Below are 22,609 nucleotides of genomic sequence, written 5' to 3' on the forward strand. Positions count from 1 at the left end.
GTCTATTTAGGTCCTTTGCCCATTTTTTTGATTGGATTGTTTATCTTCCTTTTGTTAAGTTGTATGAGTTCCCTGTGGTATTTGGAGATTAAACCCTTATTGGAGATAACATTGGCAAATATGTTCTCCCATGCAGTAGGCTTTCTTGTTGTTTTGTTGATGGTTTCTTTTGTTGTGCAAAAGCTTTTTGTTTTAATGTAGTCCCATTTGTTTATTTTCTCTTTAGTTTGCATTGCCCTAGGAGCTATATCAGTAAAGATATTGCTACAACATATGTCTGATATTTCGCTGCCTGTGGATTCTTCTAAGATTTTTATGGTTTCCTGTCTGACATTTAAGTCCTTTATCCATTTTGAGTTTATTTTTGTGTATGGTGCAAGTTGGTGATCTAGTTTCTTTTCTTTCTTTCTTTGTTTCTTTCTTTTTTTTTTTTTTTTTTTTTTTTTTGCATGTATCTGTCCAATTTTCCCAACACCATTTATTTATTTTTTTAATATATTTTATTGATTTTTTACAGAGAGGAAGAGAGAGAGATAGAGAGTTAGAAACATCGATGAGAGAGAAACATCGATCAGCTGCCTCCTGCACATCTCCTCCTGGGGATATGCCCGCAACCCAGGTACATGCCCTTGACCGGAATCGAACCTGGGACCTTTCAGTCCGCAGGCCAATGCTCTATCCACTGAACCAAACCGGTTTCGGCCCAACACCATTTATTGAAGAGGCAATCTTGACTCCATTATATGCTCTTGCCTCCTTTGTCAAATATTATTTGATCATAATGGCTGGGGTCAATTTCTGGGTTCTGATTGGTCTATATCAGTGATGGCGAACCTTTTGAGCTCGGTGTGTCAGCATTTTGAAAACCCTAACCTAACTCTGGTGCGGTGTAACATAGAGAAGTTTTTTGATATTTGCATGACGTTGATTCTACCAATCCATGAACATGGTATATTCTCCCATTTGTTTATGTCTTCCTCTATCTCTTTCTTCAACATCCTGTAGCTTTTTAAATATGGTTCTTTCACCTCTTTAGTTAAGTTTACTCTTAGGTATCTTAATTTTTTTGTTGCAATGGTAAAGGGGATTGTTGGTTTGGTTTCTCTTTCTGTGAGTTCATTATTGGTGTTAAAAAAAAAGCCATAGATTTCCGGGTGTTAATGTTGTATCCTGCTACATTGTCAAATTCATTTATTAAGTCTAGTAGTTTTTTGATGGAGTCTTTGGGGTTTGCTATGTACAATATCATGTCATCTGTGAATAAAGACAGTTTTACTTCTTCTTTTCCAATTTGGATGCCTTTTATTTCTTCTTGTCTGATCACTATGGCTAGCACTTACAGTACTATGTCAAACAGGGTTGGTGAAAGTGGGCATCCCTGTCTTGATTCTGTTCTTAGGGAAAATGGTTTTAGTTTTTACCCATTGAGTATGATGTTGGATGTAGGTTTATCATATATTCTTTATCATGTTGACATATGCTCCCTCTATTCCAACTTTGCTGAGAGTTTTTATCAAAATGGGTGTTGGATTTTGTCAAATGTTTTCTCTGCGTCTATTGATATGATCTTTTGATTTTTGTCTTTCAATTTGTTTATGTGATGTATCACATTTATTGATTTGCAAATATTGTACCAGCCTTGCATCCCTGGAATAAAGCCCACTTGATCATGGTGTATGATCTTTTTAATATATTGCTAGATGAGATTTTCTAATATTTTATTGAGGATTTTAGCATCTATGTTAATCAGGGATATTGGCCTGTAATTCTCTTTCTTTGTAGTGTCTTTATCTGGTTTGGGAATTAAGATAATGTTGGCCTCATAAAAGAGTTTGGAAGTGTTTCTTCCTCTTTCTTGAATTTTCTGAAATAGTTTGAGGACTATAGGTGTTAGTTTTCCTTTGAATGTTTGGAAAAACTCCCATGTGAAGCTGTCTGGACCTGGGCTTTTGTTTGGGGGGGAGGTTTTTTTTTATTATTATTACTGCTTCTATTTCATCAGTGGATATTGGCCTATTCAGGTTTCTGATTCTTCCTGATTCAGTTTTAGGGGATTGTATTTTTCTAGGAATTTGTCTATTTCATCCACATTGTCCAGCTTGTTGGCATATAGTAGTTCATAGCACTTTCTTATAACCCTTTGTATTTCTGTTGTGTCTGTGGTTACTTCTCCACTTTTGCTTCTGATTTTATTTATTTGGATCCTCTTTCTTTGTTTCTTTATGAGTCTGGCTAATGTTTATCAATTTTGTTTATCCTTTCAAAGAACCAGCTCTTGGTTTCATTGGCTTTTTGTATTCTTTTTTAGTCTCTATGTTATTTATTTCTGCTCTAATCTTTATTATTTCCTTCCTTCTACTTACTCTGGGCTTTTCTTGTTGTTCTCTTTTTAGTAAGTTGTAGGGTTAAATAGTGTATCGCTGATTTTTTTTTTTTTTTTTTTTGAGGTATGCCTGTAGTGCTATGAACTTCCCTCTCAGGACTGCTTTTGCTGTGTCCCAGAGATTTTGGATTGTTGTGTGTTCATTTTCATTTGTTTCCAGGAAGTTTTTTATTTCTTTCTGTTCTCATTGGTGAACCATTCATTGTTTAATAACATGCTATTTAGCCTCTATGTATTTGAATGTTTTGGGGTGTTTTTACTGTAGTTGATTTCTAATTTCATTCCACTGTGATCTGAGAGGATGCTTGATATGATTTTAATCTTCTTGAACTTGAAGAGACTTGTTTTGTGTCCTAACTTGTGGTCTATCTTTGTGAATGATCCATGTGCATATAAGAAGAATGTATATTCTGTTGCATTGGAGTGAAATGTTCTATAAATGTCTATTAAATCCATCTGATCCAGGGTGTTCTTTAGAATCTCTGTTTCCTTGTTAAGTTTTTGTCTGGAAGATCTGTCCAGTGAAATCAGAGGGGTGTTAAAGTCCCCTACTATTACTGTATTGTTGTCAATCTCTCTGATAAAGTCCTCTAGAAGTCTTTTTTATATATTTAGGTGCACTTATATTGGGTGCATATATGTTTACCAGGGTTATAGCCTCTTGTTGGATATATGTGGTGGCATTTGCTGTCTCTTGTGATGACTTTCATTTTAAAGTCTATTTTGTCGGATATGGGTATTGCTATTCCAGCTTTTTTTCTTTTCCATTTGTATGGAAAAAATTTTCCAGCCCTTCACTTTCATCCTGTGTGTGTCTTTTGTTTTGAGGTGAGTCTCTTGTAGACAACATACAGTTGGATTATGTTTTTGTATCTATTCAGCTACCCTATGCCTTTTGATTAGAGCATTTAATCCATTTAAATTTCAGGTTATTATTGAGAGGTACTTATTTATAGCCATTTTAATTCTGTATGGCTAGGTTTCTCTCTCTGTTTCTTCTTTTCAGCAATCCCTTACAGCAATCCCTTCAGCATTTCTTATAATGCTGGCTTGGTGGTGATGAACTCCTTTAGCCATTTTTTGTCTGGGAAGCTCTTTATTTGACCATCTATTTTGAATGATAGCCTTGCTGGATATAGTAATCTTGGTTTCAGATCCTTGCTTTCCATTACCTTGAGTACTTCATGCCATTCCCTTCTGGCCTGTAGAGTTTCTGTTGACAAATCAGGTGTCAGCCTTATGGAAACTCCTTTGTAGGTAAGTTTTCTTTCTCTTGCTGCCTTTAAGAGTCTTTCTTTGTCTTTAACTTTTGGCATTTTAATTATGATGTGTCTGGGTGTGAGTCTGTTTGAGTTCTTCTTGTTCAAAGATCTCTGTGCCTCCTGACCGTATGTGACTTTTTCCTTTACCAGGTTAGGGAAGTTTTCTACCATTATTTCTTCAAGCACCTTCTCTATTTCTTTCTCTTTTCTGCCTCTTCTGGCATTTCTACTATTCTAATATTGTTACATTTCACATTGTCCCACAGCTCCCTTAAGCTGTCCTCCTGTTTTTTAATTGTTTTTATTCTTTTTGGTTCTCTAATTGAGTGATATTTTCAACTCCATTTTCTAATTCACTGATTTGATCCTCAGCTTCCCCTAATCTTCTGTGTATTCCTTTTAATGTGTTTTTATTTGTGTTATGTCATTCTTTATCTCAGACTGTTCTTTTTTCATAGTTACTATGTCTTTTTTCATACTGTTGAGCATTTTTAACATCATTACTCTGAACTTTGTTTCAGATAAATTTCTTATCTCTGCTTCATTTACCTCTTCTTCTGGAGAATTCGATTGTTCTTAAATTTGGGGATTGTTTCTTTGTTTCCTCATTTTTGTTGTCTGTGTGGGTTTGTGACTGTGTATTAGGTAGATCCTCTACACCTCTCAATCTCTAGTGCAGGACAGTGTTAAAGGCTGTTTCTGACTAATTGGATCAGGCAAAGGCTCAAAGCCTCCAGAAACTGCCTCAGTCTACAGACTAATAGGATTCTGACTTGAATTGCTCCCAGGCAATCATCCTCAGGTGTAGCAAGAGTTTTTTCAATAGGGTGGGGCAGTTGCTTCTGCCTGAAGGCTAATTCTTACTTTAACTGTCTTAAGTGGCCTCAGGGCAAGGTGTTTTCCAATAGGGTGTGTTGACTGTCTTCCCCCAAGGCAAGACAGATGTCTATGTGGGAAAGATGTCCTCCGCTGTGTGAGGGAATGACTCAGCCCAGGAATCTTGGGCTGTCTGCCTTCTGAGCTTTATCACCCAAGTCCCCAGACCTGGGTTCTACTCTTACAGCTCCAATCCACTTTACCGTCCCTCTGCCAGAGCACAAGATGGGTGGCTCCACAGGGAATTTTTGTGCATTAGCCCTTCAAGAGGGTGCCCATACTTTTAACTGTCACTCCCTGGCAGATAGCACCCCATTGCTTTTCACAGCTAGATGTTATGTGGGTGCCCTCCTCAGATTTGGTGCTCCCTGCAGGGGAGCCCAGTTTGGGATTAGATCACAGAGTTCTCAGTGGCACCCCCTCACTCCCACAAACAGCTGAGATATCTATCCAGGACTTCAGTTGCTGTCTGTGGGCACCCAGCCAACCCTTTGGCACCTCTGCCCCTCCTACCAGTCTCTGCAGTCTCTACCTTCAGTCCTCAGGTATCAAGGTTCTCTCTTGTGAGTTTTTCGGTGATTATTCAGGAAGCCTTTCCATAATTCAGTTGTAATTCCAGCTTGTTCCTCAGAGCATGTCCGAGCAACATCCATCTACTCTGCTGCCATTTTAAATCTCCCCAATTTGTTTTTTTTCCTTTTTTTTATTAATTAAAAATTTATTGTTCAGATTATTACATTTGTTCCTCTTTTTTTCCCCCATAACTCCCCTCCACCCAGTTCCCACCCCACCCTCTTCCCTCACTCCCCATCCACTGTCCTCATCCATAGGTGCACGATTTTTGTCCAGTCTCTTCCCGCATCCCCCTCACCCCGTTTCCCCCCCAAGAATAGCCAGTCCACTCCCTTTCTATGCCCCTGATTCTATTAGTGTCACCAGTTCATTCTGTTCATCAGATTATTCACTTGATTTTCAGAATCACTTGTTGATAGATGTGTATTTGTTGTTCATAATTTGTATCTTTACCTTTTCCTTCTTCTTCCTCTTCTTAAAGGATACCTTTCAGCATTTCATATAATCCTGGTTTGGTGGTGATGAACTCCTTTAGCTTTTCCTTATCTGTGAAGCTCTTTATCTGACCTTCAATTCTGAATGATAGCTTTGCTGGATAAAGTAATCTTGGTTGTAGGTTCTTGGTATTCATCATTTGAATATTTCTTGCCACTCCCTTCTGGCCTGCAAAGTTTCTGTTGAGAAGTCAGCTGACAGTCGTATGGGTATTCCCTTGTAGGTAACTGAGTTTCTTTCTCTTGCTGCTTTTAAGATTCTCTCTTTGTCTTTTGCTCTTGGAATTTTAATTATGCTGTGTCTTGGTGTGGTCCTCTTTGGATTCCTTCTGTTTGGGGTTTTCTGTGCTTCCTGGACTTGTAAGTCTATTTCTTTCACCAGGTAGGGGATGTTTTCTGTCATTATTTCTTCAAATAGGTTTTCAATATCTTGCTCTCTCTCTTCTTCTGGCACCCCTATAATTCAGATGTTTGTACACTTGAAGCTGTTCCAAAGACTCCTTACTCTATCTTCGTATTTTCGGATTCTTTTTTCATTTTGCTTTTCCGGTTGGGTGTTTTTTGCTTCTCCATATTTCAAAACGTTGACTTGATTCTTGCAATCCTCTAGTCTGCTGTTGGGAGTCTGTATAATATTCTTTATTTCAGTCAGTATATGCTTAATTTCTAGTTGGTCCTTTATCACAACCTCGAGGGGGCTCATTAGATTTCTTGAGGATCTCATTAAGTTTATCGGCAGTTTCTAGAAAATGCTTGAAAAACCTTAAAAGTGTGGTTTTGAACTCTATATCCAGTAGTTTGCTTTCCTCCATTTCTGTCATTTGTGTCCTGTTTCTTTGTCTCTGCATTTTTTATGCTTCCCTGTGTTGATAAAGTGGTTTTCTGTGCTAAGTGTCCTCTAGGGCCCAGTGGTTCAGCCTCCCCAATTACCTGAGGATGACACTATGGTTCACCCCCTTGTGGGCTTTGTGCACAGTCTTGTTGTAGTTAAGCCTTGATTGTTGTAGGTATCACTGGGAGGAATTGACCTCCAGGCCAATTGGCTGTGAGAATCAGCTGTGTCTGCAGTGGGAGAACTTCTGTGCTGGAGACACTCCTCTGGGGCAAGACTTGCTTCAATGGGGCTTTGGTGCTCACTGAGTCTGCCCCCTGAATGTGTCCTTTATGGTTCCATGAAGCTGCAAACTGGATGGTCCCACTCTGACCTCTGGGTGGCTCCTGGCTCCTGGATCTCTAGGGAGGTGCTAATCTAGCCTTTGCCTGAGGCTGTTCAGCAAAAGCCTCCCTGCAGGGCTTGGGCGGGGCGGGTCCCAGGAGATCAACAGGGCAGGTGGAGCGAGCAGTTATGGCTGCTCTCAGTCCTGCCCTCAGAGACTCTGCTTCTCAATGTCCCGGTAATCACTGCAAGTCCCTCAGAGAGAAAGCTCCCCTCGTGTTCCGATCGATGCCAGACAGTCCCGCTTCTCCCGTATGAGTCTCAGTCACCTAGAGACTCACCCAGAACTGGAGCTCAGAGCCTGAGACTCCCTCCTGATTGAAAATGACAACTGCGCCCTCCGCCACCAGCCCGCTCCGGATGCACCTCCACACTTTAGTATTTTACTTCTGCACTGCGCCTCCTCTGAGTCTCGGTATGCTTTTCTCTTTCCTTCTAGTTGTAGAATTTCCACTCAGCCAGCCTTCCTGTGGTTCTGGATCATGTCCATTCTGTCTTTTAGTTGTATTTTTGAAGTGGTTGTTCGAGGCAGCAAACTCCAGTGTTTACCTATGCCGCCATCTTGGTTTCTCCCCAAATTTTTTTCTTAATATGTAGCTGAGCAATGGCTTTTTTAGTCATTTTTGCCTGAGTTAATACACATGATTTAAAACTTTCAAAACAATGCCAATGATACCATATTTTTGAACTGGACCCCGGATTCTTTGTCCACCGGAATTGAAGAATGAATCCATGGACAGAAAGTGGTATAGCAAAGGTGGAGATTTATTGAAGAACAAGTGCAGACTCCCACATGGGGAAAGGGAAGAGTCCCACAGAATGGACTACCATGTAGGGAGGGGGGAAAGGGTCCCACAGAACTGACTCCCATGTAGGGAGGGGGAAGAGTCCCACTGAATCCCTTTTCTCTAAGGCTTATAAAGGCTGCAGTTCCTCTGTCCTGATATCCCCTCTGATTGGTCAATATTTTCTTAGACTGGTTACTATAGTAACTCCTGGGCTCCCCTCCTTCTCCATTGTTCCCCTATTCCCTCTGGGCTTTCTTCTTTTCCATCTGAATGAAGGGCTTCCTTCTCTTTATTTTGTAAATATAGACCTTTCTTGGCTGCTTCCAGTTACCTTGTTTTATGGAAATATACCTGTTGCTGCTTCCTTGTCTTATGGAGATGTAACTGCACCTGGCTTCCTTGTGTTGTGGAAATGTACCTTCTCCCAGTATGCAGCCCCATGCTTTTCCGTGGACTCCAATTCCAAAAAATCCCTAAGCCTGCCTGTGTTTCCCCAAAATTTCTGCTTCACCAAGTTTAAGATATTTATGTGCCCATGTTTTTTTCTAGACATTGTTTTATTTTGTTTCAATCTTTTCAGGTTACCAATCTCCCATGTAATAATCAATGGACATAATGTCTCTGGCGAGAAAACACACACACACACACACACACACACACACACACACACACACACACAAATCCACTATATATTCTTGATAAATGAGCTCTTCAAAAAAATTGATTGTCACAGATGCAACTGGTGGCAGGTGTTTATAAATGACTCCAGTATCAGCAGGAAGTAAAGGCTACCTTGAGGAATCTTCTCCATTACATATACTTCTTTCTGAGATCAAAATGGTACAGTGTCCACAGATTTTCTCTTCCATGTCTTTATTTTTTTTTTTAATGTATCTTTATTGTTGAGAGTATTACAGATGTCCCCTAGGTGACTCTGTTGGTTGGAGCATGGACTTGTACACAAAAATGGTTTCCTGTTCAATTCCCTATCAGGCGGTGTGGGGGAAAGAGGGGAGCTGATTCTCTCTCTCTCTCTCTCTCTCTCTCTCTCTCTCTCTCTCTCTCTATCAGTAAACATATCCTTGGGTGAGGATTTTTTTAAAAAAGAAAATGGTACAACAGTTCAACAATGGTTCAAGATGTTCCACTAATGCCAAACTGAATGTAACTCTTCGACTGTTTACCTTTGTATTGAAGTATGGTACCTATTTGCTTTGTTTAACAATGAACAGGTTATTTTGATTTATTGTATAAATCATCCCATTCGATTGAATGACTATCCCATTGATTGTTTTCTTACTGGTTTTAGAAAGCACATTCTGGGCGGGGGGGGTAAAATGGACACATATGTAATACCCTTTGTAATACTTTAAGCAATAAATAAATTTAAGGAAAAAAAAAGAAAAAAAGAAAAGAAAGCACATTCTTCTGTACCTGGGAAACAGGACAGCACAATTATCCTAAATTGTTTTAGTGGCCACAGATAATGCGTTCCAGTTGACTCAGTGGTCCCAAGACCAGGACAGTGCACTTACTCTAAATTACCTCAATGGCTCTAGATAATGAGTTCCTGGCAACCCAGTGGTCTCAAGACCCAGGGGCTCCAGATAAGGTGTTTCTGCCAATTCAGTGACCCCGAGACCCAAAACTGTAATTAACATGCTTTATTCTGCTTCTGTAAACTGCTTTTTTACAAACCAGGGTCCCCATTCCAAACCCTGGGATGTAATCAATACCTTGTGATTTTTGCCTATATAACTTTGGAGCTACGACCATCTTATCACTATGAGATTTGGGAATGACCCCTCACAGTCCTGGATTGCAATAAATGTGACTCTTTAATTCGACTTCTTGAGGCGTCCTTCTGTGATTCACGGGGTACATTACAAAAGTATCTCATATAGTGACCCTGATTCTCAAACTTTAAAGAGCATCTGAATCACCAGTGGTTGGTGAGAGCTGAGCATCTGGCCCTGCTCCCAGAGGTTCTGATTCAGCAGGCCTGGGATGGGGCTCTGGAATTTGAATTTCTAACAGGTTCCCAGTGATGTTGTGTCTGGGTCCATTGTTTTAAATTTAAATAAATAAATAGAGTCAATAAACACACTTCCATCAAGATTAACCACTATGGAAATTATTTGAGGGGAGAAACCAAGATGGTGGCATAGGTAAACACCGGAGTTTGCTGCCTCACACAACCACTTCAAAAATACAACTAAAAGAAGGAACGGACATCACTCAGAACCACAGGAAGGCTGGATGAGGGAAATTCTACAACTAGAAGGAAAGAGAAAAGCATACCGAGACTCAGAGGAGGCGCAGTGCAGAAGTAAAATACAAAGGTGCGGAGGTATGTGTGGAACGGGCTGGCGGCTGAGGACGTGGTTGTCTGTTTCAATCTGGAGGGAGTCTCAGGCTCTGAGCTCCAGTTCTGGGGAAGTCTCTGGGGACCCAGGCTCAAACGGGAGAAGCGGGACTGTCTGGCATCGGTCAGAGCTCTAGGGCAGCTTTCTCTCAGAGGTTTGCAGTGGTTGCTGGAACACTGAGAGGCAGAGCCTCTGGGGACGGGACTGAGAGCAGCCATAACTGCTCGCTCCACCTGCCCTGTTGATCCCCTGTGACCCGCCCTGCCCAAGCCCTGCACAGAGGCATTTGCTGGATAGCCTCAGGCAAAGGCTAGATTAGCACCTCCCTAGAGGACAGAAGTTCTCCCACTGCAGACACAGCTGATGCTCACAGCCAGTTGGTCTGGAGGTCAAATACCCCCAAGTATTACCTACAATAATCAAGGCTTAACTACAACAAGACTGCGCACAAAGACCACAAGGGGGTGCACCAAGAAAGCATAAAAAATACGGAGACAAAGAAACAGGACACAAATGACAGAAACGGAGGATATAGAGTTCAAAACCACACTTTTAAGGTCTCTCAAGAACTGTCTAGAAGCCGCTGATAAATTTAGTAAGGCCTTCGAAAAGACTGGCGAGACCATCGATAAATATAGTAAGATCCTCAAGAAATCTAATGAGACCCTCGAGGTTGTGATAAAGAACCAACTAGAAATTAAGCATACACTGACTGAAATAAAGAATATTATACAGACTCCCAACAGCAGACCAGAGGAGCACAAGAATCAAGTCAAAGATTTGAAATACGAAGAAGCAAAAAACACCCAACCAGAAAAGCAAAATGAAAAAAGAATCTGAAAATACGAAGATAGAGTAAGGAGCCTCTGGAACAGCTTCAAGAGTACCAACATCCGAATTATAGGGGTGCCAGAAGAAGAGAGAGAGCAAGATATTGAAAACCTATTTGAAGATATAATGACAGAAAACTTCCCCTACCTGGTGAAAGAAATAGACTTACAAGGTCAGGAAGCTCAGAGAATCCCAAACAAAAGGAATCCAAAGAGGACCGCACCAAGACACATCATAATTAAAATGCCAAGAGCAAAAGACAAAGAGAGAATCTTAAAAGCAGCAAGAGAAAGAAACTCAGTTACCTACAAGGGAATACCCATACGACTGTCAGCTGACTTCTCAACAGAAACTTTGCAGGCCAGAAGGGAGTGGCAAGAAATATTCAAAGTGATGAATACCAAGAACCTACAACCAAGATTACTTTATCCAGCAAAGCTATCATTCAGAATTGAAGGTCAGATAAAGAGCTTCACAGATAAGGAAAAGCTAAAGGAGTTCATCACCACCAAACCAGGATTATATGAAATGCTGAAAGGTATCCTTTAAGAAGAGGAAGAAGAAGGAAAAGGTAAAGATACAAATTATGAACAACAAATACGTATCTATCAACAGGTGAATCTAAGAATCAAGTGAATAAATAATCTGATGAACAGAATGAACTGGTGACTATAATAGAATCAGGGACATAGAAAGGGAATGGACTGATTATTCTTGGGGGGGAAAGGGGTGTGGGAGATGCGGGAAGAGACTGGACAAAAATCGTGCACCTATGGATGAGGACAGTGGATGGGGAGTGAGGGAAGAGGGTGGGGTGGGAACTGGGTGGAGGAGAGTTATGGAGGGAAAAAAAGAGGAACAAATGTAATAATCTGAACAATAAAGATTTCGTTAAAAAAAAAAAGAAAGAAATTATTTGAGAGGAATTTTTTTAATCCTGGGTTAAACCTAAAACACGGGGGTGGAGGGAGGAGGGGTGTTGGTGGTTTTTAATCCAGATGCCAGCTCCATGCCTTCTACAAAAATGAATATCCAAAGCTTTTTGTTGAACTCTTTCATTCAGAGAACAGTACTGTGACCTATTGTCAGAGACTCCCATGAATATTAGTTATCAACTGCTGATTAGTGCCTTGAAAAATAATGAGTGTCATTGTTGCAGGTAAGATTCTATTAAGCATTTCCATTTAGTAATTCTTCATCATAGTGAACGAAGAAGCATGTTGACTCCTGTGCAGTCCAGACCTGGTTCTGTTGCTTAGTGATGGCTTTCTTGTACCATTACAGTATTGTGTTTTCCTCTTCAAAAAGAGACAGCGTGCCATAGGTACTTTTTAACTTTACCAAGTGCTCCGGCAAAGGACTCACAAAGCATTTTTATTTAATCTAGCAGATTAAACATTCTCAAAGTGAGAAGCTTTCTTTTAGGATGTTTTTAAATGCACTGTTCTCTTTCTTCAAAGTGAAGCACTATGATTCACAATCATTGAATTTACTTCTGGAAGGGATTCATCTTTCTGACAAAGAGCCATCAGTCAGTTATTACATATTGTAGAGTGCTTCACCCATGTTCAGCTATGGGCTGGGCAAATGGTAGATTCTAAAAACATGAAGGGAGTGGTGGGTGGGTGGGTGGGGAGAGATTAACCAAAGAATGTATATACACAACTCATGTAGTGAAGGTCGGGTGGAGGGAGTCAATGGTAAAAAAGGGGGGCATGTGTAGTACTTTCAACAATAAAGATACAATTAAAAAATTAAAGACATAGAAGAGAAAATCTGTGGACACATTTGCACACTGTAAAGGAGCAGGTTTAGGTATATTACCACCATGTCTTCTTCATACGATCTGTGATGCATAAGAAAGACACAATTAACTTAGAAAAAACTATAGCAAACTACCCACAACAGTATGCAATTAGCTACTAAATTATGAAGCACTCTACCAAACGCCTTTTTAAGAATTCATAGAAGGTAGAAATTAATAAGAAGTAGCATTTATCAAGTGCTTTCTATATGCTAAGCACTTTAAATGCATGATCTCTTTTAATTGTCACAAAGTCCTGCGAAGACAGAATTATTATTATCCTCATTTTCAGATGAGGACACTAAGGCCTAAAGGTTAATGAGCTTTTGAGTAAACAAATCTAGGTCTGGATTAAGTAAAGGAGAGTTTCTTGGAGTGAGGCTTGAGACCCACCAATCATGCTGCCCTTTTCCCTGGTGCCTCTCTGCATTATTCATAAACGCAGGGCCTAATTCCAGGCTGTGTGTTCCTCAGGGGAAAGACATAAGCTTTAATCCATGCCTATTAATTTGTGTGAATACTATCTTTTCAGCCTTTTCAGCTAAGAGGAAATACTGTGAGACAAAGGTAAAGGAAGGAGGATTTCTTTTCATATTTTTTTTGAATAATGAGTTCCGTAAAATGATGTATGATTTGCATAGAACAATGTTGATCTATAAAAGCACACCCTGTGTTTTCATAATAGCAGAACCAGATCAACCTCCCAGATTTGAATTGTCAGTGTCTCTGACTGAAAAACCATTCTCCTTAGTTACATTAATAACACTTCGTCCTATTTTGATGAACCTTTTAAAAAAATTTATCTTTATTAGGAAAGTATTACAGATGTTCCCTCCTTTTTTTCTCTCTCCCCTCTACCCACCCACCCCTCCACCCCCTGAACCCTCACCTTCCTCTTTTTTGATTCAACTATGCAGCACACTATTGTCTGTGCCCATGGGTTATGCATATAAATTATTTGGTTATTCTCTTCCCACCCACCTTCATCCCCCACCCTCCCTCTTTATTGATTCAACTATTTCTTGAATTTTATCTCTAGCCCTTCTTAAAGTTCCCAGACTTTCCAAATAACAGTATATAATTTTACCCTCAACACTCTGCCCCATTCTCCATACACACTTACAGAAACACAACAGAATAACTAGTCATGTTTTCCAGGAGGCTTTTGAAATGAAAGACTGGCTGTATGCCCTAACTGCCAGATTAGGGGTGAGGGGAGATTATAAGGTCAAAAGGCAGACTACAGGCCCACACTTGGTCAATTATCTTCAAACTAGAGGCCTGGTGCACTGATTCGTGCACTGATGGGGGAGTGTGGCCTGTGGGGATTAGCCAGCTGCAGGAGCATCACTCATCCCAGTCAGCCAAGCAGCTGTGGACCTGCCCTCTGAGCAGCTGCTGAATAAGGAAATTAGTCTGAGCTGATATTTCAGGGTAATGTCTTGGGTAAGGGTGTGTTCTGTGTCCTGGAGGAACCTGGCAGAGAGCTTTGTACCCCAAAGCCACTCAGTGAATGTCCTTGATGTACCAGTATGATGCCAGGTCAGTGACACCATCAGGGATGTTCAGAGCAGCCATGTTCCAGAATCCTCAGCCATCAGGACAGCCTCTCCAAGGGGTCCACAGTCATGTCCCCTCTTGCCATTCACCTATGCCACCTCCCTGCACTCTTTCTAGAACACACCTTACAGGGCCTGCATCAGCTGGTGGGGTCAGTCCAGAGTCTGGATTATCTCAGGTATCTGATAGGTGCAGATACTCAGCTCACCCTGGGCCTGCTAGTGGCTGCTCCTACTGCAGGAACAGCCAGCCACTCATCCAAGTCAGCCAATCAGCACTCTCACTGTGGGAGCACACTGACTACCAGGAGACAGCGCCTGCATTAAGCGTCTGTGCACATCATAACGACTGGTCAACCGGTCATTCTGTTCATTCTGCCATTCGGTAACTGGATTTTATATATACACTAGAGGCCTGGTGCACAAAAATTTGTGCACTCGGGGGGAATGGGGGGACCCTCAGCCTGGCCTGTGCCCTCTCGCACTCTGGGACCCCTCAGGGAATGACCACCTGCTGGCTTAGGCCCGCTCCCCAGGGGATTGGGCCTAAGATGGCAATCAGACATCCCTCTGGCAGCCTGGCAGCCCTCAGGGGATGTCCACTTGCCAGCGGGGAGCAGGCCTAAACTGCAGTCGGACATCCTTAGCACTGCTGAGGAGGCAGGAGAGGCTCCCACCACCACCGCTGTACTGGCAGCCATCAGGCTGGCTTATGGCTGAGCAGAGCTCTTCCATGTGGGAGCGCACTGACCACCAGAGGGCAGCTCCTGCATTGAGCGTCTGCCCCCTGGTGGTCAGTGTGTGTCATAGTGACCAGTCATTCCCAGTCCTTCTGCTGTTAGGGTCAGTTTTCATATTACCCATTTACTATATAGGATAGAGGCCTGGTGCACGGGTGAGGGCCAGCTGGTTTGCCTTGTAGGGTATCCCGGATCAGGGTGGGGGTCCTGCTTGGGTGCCTGGCCAGCCTGGATGATGGGATGATGGCTGTTTGCAGCTGGTCACACCCCCTTCAGGGTGGGGGTCCCGACTGGGGTGCCTGGCCAGTCTGGGTGAGGGGCTGAGGGCTGTTTTCAGCCCTGGCGGGCGACTGAAGCTCCCAGCCTCTCCTTTTTTCTTTTTTTTTATTCTGGGGTTAATTTACCTTCTATAGCTGTCACTGGAGCTGAGAGCAGGCTCCAGCTCTGAGGCCGTTGCCAGCTGAAAGCAGGTACCTGGGTTTGTTTAGATTCTATAATTGAAACTCTGTTGCCATCACAGGTCGCTCTAAGCTCTGAGGCTGCGCTGGCTGAAAGCAGGTTTCTGGGGTTTGTTTAGGTTCTATAATTGCAACATTGTTTCATCCGGAGCTCAGAGGTGAGCTGCGGCAGGCGGGGAACGTTGACTTCCTCCATCACTGGAGTAAGCAAGCCTCATGTTCATGTTCGCTTCAGCTGCCTGTCTGCCGGCCGCCATCTTGGCTGGCAGTTAATTTGTATATCTCTCTGATTAGCCAATGGGAAGGGTAGCAAAGTTATGGTTAATTACCTTGTTTCTCTATTATTAGATAGGATACTAGAGGCCCAGTGCACAAAATTTATGCACAGGGGGGTGGGTACCTCAGCCCAGGCTGCACCCTTTCCAATCCAGGACCCCTTGGGGGATGTCCGACTGCCCCATCTGTGGGATTGGGCCTAAACCAGCAGTGAGACATCCCTCTCACAATCTGGGACTGCTGGCTTCTAACCACTCACCTACCTGCCTGCCTGATTGCCCCTAACCACTTCTGCCTGCTGGCCTGCTGCCCCTAACTGCTTCCCTCCCAGCCTGATTGCCCCTAACCACCTCTGCCTGCCGGCCTGATCACCCCCTGTTTCCCTGCCAACATGATCGCCCCCTAACTGCTCCCCTGCTGTCCTGATTGCCCCTAACTGCCCTCCCCTGCTGCCCTGATCGCCCCCTAACTGTCTCTGCCTCAGCTCCTGCCACCGTGGCTTTGTCTGGAAGGATGTCTGGAAGATGTTCAGTCTAATTAGCATATTGCCCTTTTATTAGTATAGATATAGACTAGAGGCCTGGTGAATGCAATTTATGCATGGGTAGAGTCCCTAGGCCTGGCCAGTGATCAGGGCCAATCTGTGGGGCAACCAGTGGGACTATCAGGGGGCCCCTGCTGGCACCCACCTTGGCCGGCCTGGTGCAGCCCGCTAACAGGCCCCACCCGCTGCCACCGCCGCTGGTCACCTCCCTCTGAGGGATGACTGGTGGGCCAATCAGGGAGGCCCCTACTGGCACCTGCCTTGGCTGGCCTGGGGCCTGCAGGCTGAGGGCAGCTCCTGCATTGAGCATCTGCCCCCTGGTGGTCAGTGCGGGTCATAGTGACTGGTCATTCTACCAGCTGTTTCACCATTCAGTCAATTTGCATATTAGGCTTTTATTATATAGGATATCTCTGAAATTTCTGTAGAAAAGAGAAGTAACAGAGTATAAAGGGTTATTATTTACACTAACTACTGCGCCCTGGTTGGGAATAAAGAATCCTGGGTTCTAGAACTGTTTCTGCCCAAGTTCCAAGGCTTTCACAGTACATAAAATACAAGGGACAAGAATGAAAAAATCTGACACTATCCAGCACTGTCCCAGATACAATGAAATGAGAATTCTCCTACACACCCAGTGGATTACTTCTATGCAAAAAGGAAACAATCAACAGAGTAAAAAGGCAGCCTGCAGTATGGGAGAAATACTTGCACATCATATCTGATAAGGGGTTAACATCCAGAATGTACAAAGAAATATTAATACACAAAAACAAAATAATAAATAGCTCAATTAATAAATGAGCAAAGTAGCCCTGGCCAGGTAGCTCAGTTGGTTAGAGCGTCATCCTGATACACCAAGGTTTCGGGTTCAATCCCCAGTCAGGGCACATGCAAGAATCAACCAATGAAAGCATAAATAAGCAGATTAATGGCTGATGCCAGCATACCCAGTGGTTAGAGCATCAGGCTGCTCACCAAAGGGTTGTGGGTTTGATTCCTGGTCAAGGGCACCTTTCTAGCTTGCAGGCTCGCTCCTCACTCCTGGTCAGGGCCCATATGGGAGGCAACCAATCGAAGTATCTCTTACATCAATGTTTCTCTCCCTCCCTCCCTCCATTTCGCTTTCTCTGAAAAGCAATGGAAAAAATATCCTCAGGTGAGGATTAGAAAAACAAAACAAAAATCAGAACAAGTTGATGTCCCTCTCTCTTTCTCTAAAAATCAGTCAATTTTTTTTTAATGGGTAAAGTGGCCATCAGCAGATTGGTGGATAGAAAAGTTGTGGTATGTTTACACAATGGAATTCTACACAGCTGTAAAGAAAAGAAGTAACTCTTACCTTTTGCAACAGCATGGATGGACCTGGAGAGTACCGTGCACAGTCAGAGGAAGGCAAATACTATATGATCTCACTAATATGTGGAATCTAATGAACAAAATAAACTGAACAAAATGGAACCAAAAGCATGGATGCATGAAACAGACTGGTGGGTACCAGAGGAGAGGGAATTAGCTAAAGAACATAAATGCAGAAACCAAGATGGCGGCATAGATAAACACCTAAAATTGCTGCCTCACACAACCACTTCAAAAATACAACTAAAAGACAAAACGAACATCATCCAGAACCACAGGAAGGCTGGCTGAGTGGAAATTCTACAACTAGAAGGAAAAAGAAAAGCACACTGAGACTCAGAGGAGGTGCGGAAGTGAAGTGCAGAGGTATGGAGGCGCACGTGGAAAGGGCTGGCAACTGAGGACACGGTTGTCTTTTTCAATCGGGAGGGAGTCACAGGATCCTGACTGCTCTGAACTCCAGTTGTGATGAATAGCAAGAACCTACAACCGAGATTACTTTACCCAGCAAAGATATCATTCAGAATTGAAGGTCAGAAAAGAGCTTCACAGATAAGAAAAAGCTAAAGGAGTTCATCACCACCAAACCAGGATTATATGAAAGGCTGAAAGGTATTCTTTAAGAAGAGGAAGAAGAAGGAAAAGGTAAAGATAACAATTATGAACAATAAATACACATCTATCAACAAGTGAATCTAAAAATCAAGTGAATAAATAATCTGATGAACAGAATAAACTGGTGACTATAATAGAATCAGGGGCATAGAAAGGGAGTGGACTGACTATTTCGGGAGGAAAGGTGTGTGGGGGGTGTGGGAAGAGACTGGACAAAAATCTTACACCTATGCATGAGGACAGTGGGGAGGGGGGGTAAAGGCAGAGGGTGGGGTGGGAACCAGGGGGAGGGGAGTTATGGGGGCGGGGAAGAGGAACAACTATAATAATATGAACAATAAATATTTAATTTTAAAAAACCACAACATTAAATTTTAATACATTATAAAGCATTTGTACATGTTTTTATTACCAGGCACCATCTTAATTAAATTATATCAAAATGAACTTTTGTCAAAATATGTCACTCTCTCAGTACAATGAAACACCAAATAAAAAATGCATATTTTTTAAAAAAAGAACATATATGCATATGCCATGGACACAGACAATAGCATAGTGAAGGCCAAGGAAATGGGAGGTAAGGGTGCGTGGAGGTGGATAAGGGGGGAAGGTGGAGGCATCTTCAATAGTGTCAACATTAAAAATTTTTAATAATAAAAAAAATGGGCAAAGGACTTGAACAGACATTCTCCAAATAAGACATACAAATGGCCAACAAGAAATATGAATTGGTACCTACAAAATAGTCACAGAGATGTCAAGTATAACATAGAAAATATAGTCAATAATATTGTAATAACTATGTGTGGTGCCAGGTGGGTACTGGAAATACCAGGGAGGTCATTTTATAAGTATATAATTGTCTAACCACTATGCTATAAATCTGAAACTAATAAAAAATAATATTGAATGTAAACTGTAATTAAAAATAAAATTTTAAATGAAATTTTAAAAAGTATATGCAAAAATTCTCAAGGTCACGTAGAAAATGCAGATGAAAACCACAATGTAATATCACTGCACACCCCTTAGGATGGCAACTATCCAAAAAAGAAAAACAGAAACTAGCAAGTGCTGCTGAGGATGTGGAAAAATTTGAACTATTGTGCACTGTTGGTGAGAATGTCAAATGGTGCAGCTACTATGGAAAACAGTATGGAGGTTCCTCAAAAAATTAAAAATACAACTATCATATGATCCAGCAATGTCACTTCTGGGTATAGATCCGAAAGAATTGAAAACAGGATCTTGAAGAGATAAGTGCACAAACACGTTTATTGCAGCACTATTCCCAATAGCTAAGACGTGAAGCAATCCAAATGCCCAATGATAGATGAATGCATAAACAAAATGTGGTATTGATATACAGCAAGCATGTCAAACTCAAAAGCTAACATGGGCCAAATAAACAAGGTTTAAGTTTATGTGGGCCACAACAAAAAAAAAAGCTTCAATTGTCATAGAAATGTAGGTTTATTTCGATTGAGACAAAGGGTTGAAATAAATGATTAATGGTTAACATAAAATAATAGAATATTTTAATAAAAATTAATATTTTTTCTTGAACAGTAACTTACCAGACACTGAATAACTGCACAATTAATAAGCATAATGCAAATAAACCTATTTTTCTTGTTCTCCGAAAGCAAAATATTTCCTGTTGCGCACACCAAACAAGTCAGTCTGAGACTAGTGATGTGGCAATTGGCTGCTAAAATATTCACTGCTAGTATTAGTGGAGAGAAATGGTGTGCCTGTGCGTAAAGCACATAAGGGAAATGAATGAGCACGATTATAGTAATCAGTCATTAGCTAACATTGTATTTCATTATTAATAATTACGTATAACAGGATATTGTAAAATTTAAGTTACGAAATTTTTATTGAAATGTTTCTTACATACAGTTATATTGGTTGTGCTGCAAAAATATTCGTTGTGGGTTGCATGCGGCCCACAGGCTGCAAGTTTGATATGCTTGATATGGAGAGTTGTTTACATGGAAAAGCAGACATTTCTGTGTCTATTTTTTGTTTTGTGATAATCATTCAATGCTTTTAGGAGAATCAGATTTCTATTTTTGTCTACCATCTATTGCAGCACCATCCCAATATCACCTAAGGAGGACATTCCTGTATCACACTTGAAGTACCAATGCACAAGATGATTCCCATCCCTGATCTCCTGCAGATAACCTTTCAATTTCACCTTATATGACGTTTGGTTGGTCAAATTTAATATTCCTACTCAAGTTAGCTTAGGTAGGCTTCTACTCTTAACAACCCAAGAAAAAGACTGAGAAATAACCAAAACACTTTTCAGGTTATAAAGCATTTTGACCATTAATGATCTTATTTAATTTTTACACCAAACCTATGGGATAGGTATAACTATCAGATATCTGCAATAGGTCAGGGGTGAGAATCGTTATCTTGTGGTCATCCGCTTGGTATGGCCCAAAGGCTAGAATATGCAGCTCCTAATCCAGTGCCTCCCAAAGACTAGATGGGCAATATTGTTTCATGAAACCTATATAGTTTGATGGTAACTGGGAAAGGCTACCCAACCCCAAGAAGTAAGTCATTGTCTGATGACTAAAAAGCCAAAAGCATCCTTAGAGATTCATTCTTTTGGAGGTACATCAGAAGAAAATTTCATCTCTACTCTTCCCATGTTTCTTTTTTAAAATGTTAACAGCAAGTATGAAACACTATGGTAAATATGTTTTGGGTTGGCTGCCAAGGACCGATTTTCTGGAAATTGCTCCTCCTCCTTATCCTCCCAGATATCATACATTGATTGGCATCCTATACCAGCTGGACTTAACCCCATTCTCTCAAATAATTTGAAATCCTATCTAATAAAAGAGAAACATGGTAATTAGCCATACATCTGCTACCCTTCCCATTGGCTAATCAGGGTGATATGCAAATTAACTGCCAGCCAAGATGACGACTAATTTGCATACTGAAGGCAGGGTAGGACAGCGTAAGCCACCATCCAGGGCCCCAGTTTGCCATGGGGGCTGCCGGGGGCTGGGGCCAAGGCAAGTGGTGCTGATCACTGCACCGGAGCCCTCCCCCACCCACCGGAGGGCTGGGGCCAAGGCAAGCGGTGCCAATTGCTTCGCCTGCCTACCAGAGACAGGGGGCCCACTCCCGTGTGCCATCTGAGGCGGGGGGCTGGGGCGAAGGCAAGCGGTGCGGATCGCCTCGCCCGAGCCCAAGCCCGCCCAATGGAGACCCATCCCAATGCGATCTGGGGGCAGCAGGGGCCTGGGGCAAATGCAAGTGGTGCCCATTGCCTCGACGGAGCCCTCACCTGCCCACTGGAGACACGTCCCAATGCACGTGGGCTGGGGAGAAGGCAAGCAATGCGGATCGCCTCGCCCGAGCCCAAGCCCGCCCACTGGAGACCCATCCCAATGCGATCTGGGGGCGGGCGGGGGCTGGGGCAAATGCAAGCGGTGCCCATTGCCTCGCAGGAGCCCTCGCCTGCCCACCTGAAACACGGGGCCCAGTCTGAGAGAGAGAGAGAGAGAGAGAGAGAGGCGGAATTTTGCATCCCGCATCCCTCCCTGATTGACCACTGTGATTCCAAGCCAGCAAGGGCTGCTTTCAGGACGGTGCTCCACGTCCTGCACCCCCACCCCAGACCCGAGAGCACAGTGCTGGGCAGGGGCACCCAGGGGTTTGGGAATGCAGCACGAAGGGCTGGCACAATGTGGGGGTGAGCTGTGTTTACACCGCCAAGTTCCCCACTTCTACCCTGGCCGGGCATGCATCCTCCTTCCCCTAAGAGGCCCAGCTCCTGCCTACATGCTTGCTGGGCAGGCCCAACTGCACCGGGGAGTGAGCCATGGTGATCAGGATGGCCACTTCCTGGGATGCGACGTCGGGACCACGGCGATTCATGAGGGCGATGAAGCCCATGGGGCATGTACAGGGGGTGGCTGGCCAAGCCGAGACTGGCTTCAGTGGGGCCAGTGGGAGCCCGCTGAGGCCACCCCAACCCCCACAGGTCTCAGGTGGATGGTGGCCCAGTGGAGAGCGGTTTCTCCATGCATGGTGCCCAGGGATGGCTGTGAGCTGCTGCAACCCCGCCCCATGCTTCAGGGTGGGGGAGAAGGCTCACAGCCACCAGCACCCTAGGCTGCACCACCTGTGCCTCAGCCTGCCAGGTTGGCAGGGTCCAGAGCAGGTGAGCTGCTCCCTTCCCCCAGTGACAGAACAGGGAGGAGAGTGCTGTGTGCAGGGAGGGAACCTCAACTGGGATCCTCCTGGTGTGGGGAAGGGGCCCGGCCTGGACCCAGTGGGGAGCTTAGGAAGTCTGGCTAAGCAGGCGCTGGTTCATACCAACTCTTACTCTGCCATCTTCCTCCAGCTCTTCAAGCTAGCCCCCCTGCCCCACCTGTCCGGGGCAACGGGCTCTGGGTGACCTCCCTGAGCTCAGACTGTGGACCCA

The sequence above is a fragment of the Myotis myotis genome, unplaced genomic scaffold (assembly GCF_014108235.1).
Source record: "Myotis myotis isolate mMyoMyo1 unplaced genomic scaffold, mMyoMyo1.p scaffold_m19_p_3, whole genome shotgun sequence".
NCBI lineage: Eukaryota > Metazoa > Chordata > Mammalia > Chiroptera > Vespertilionidae > Myotis > Myotis myotis.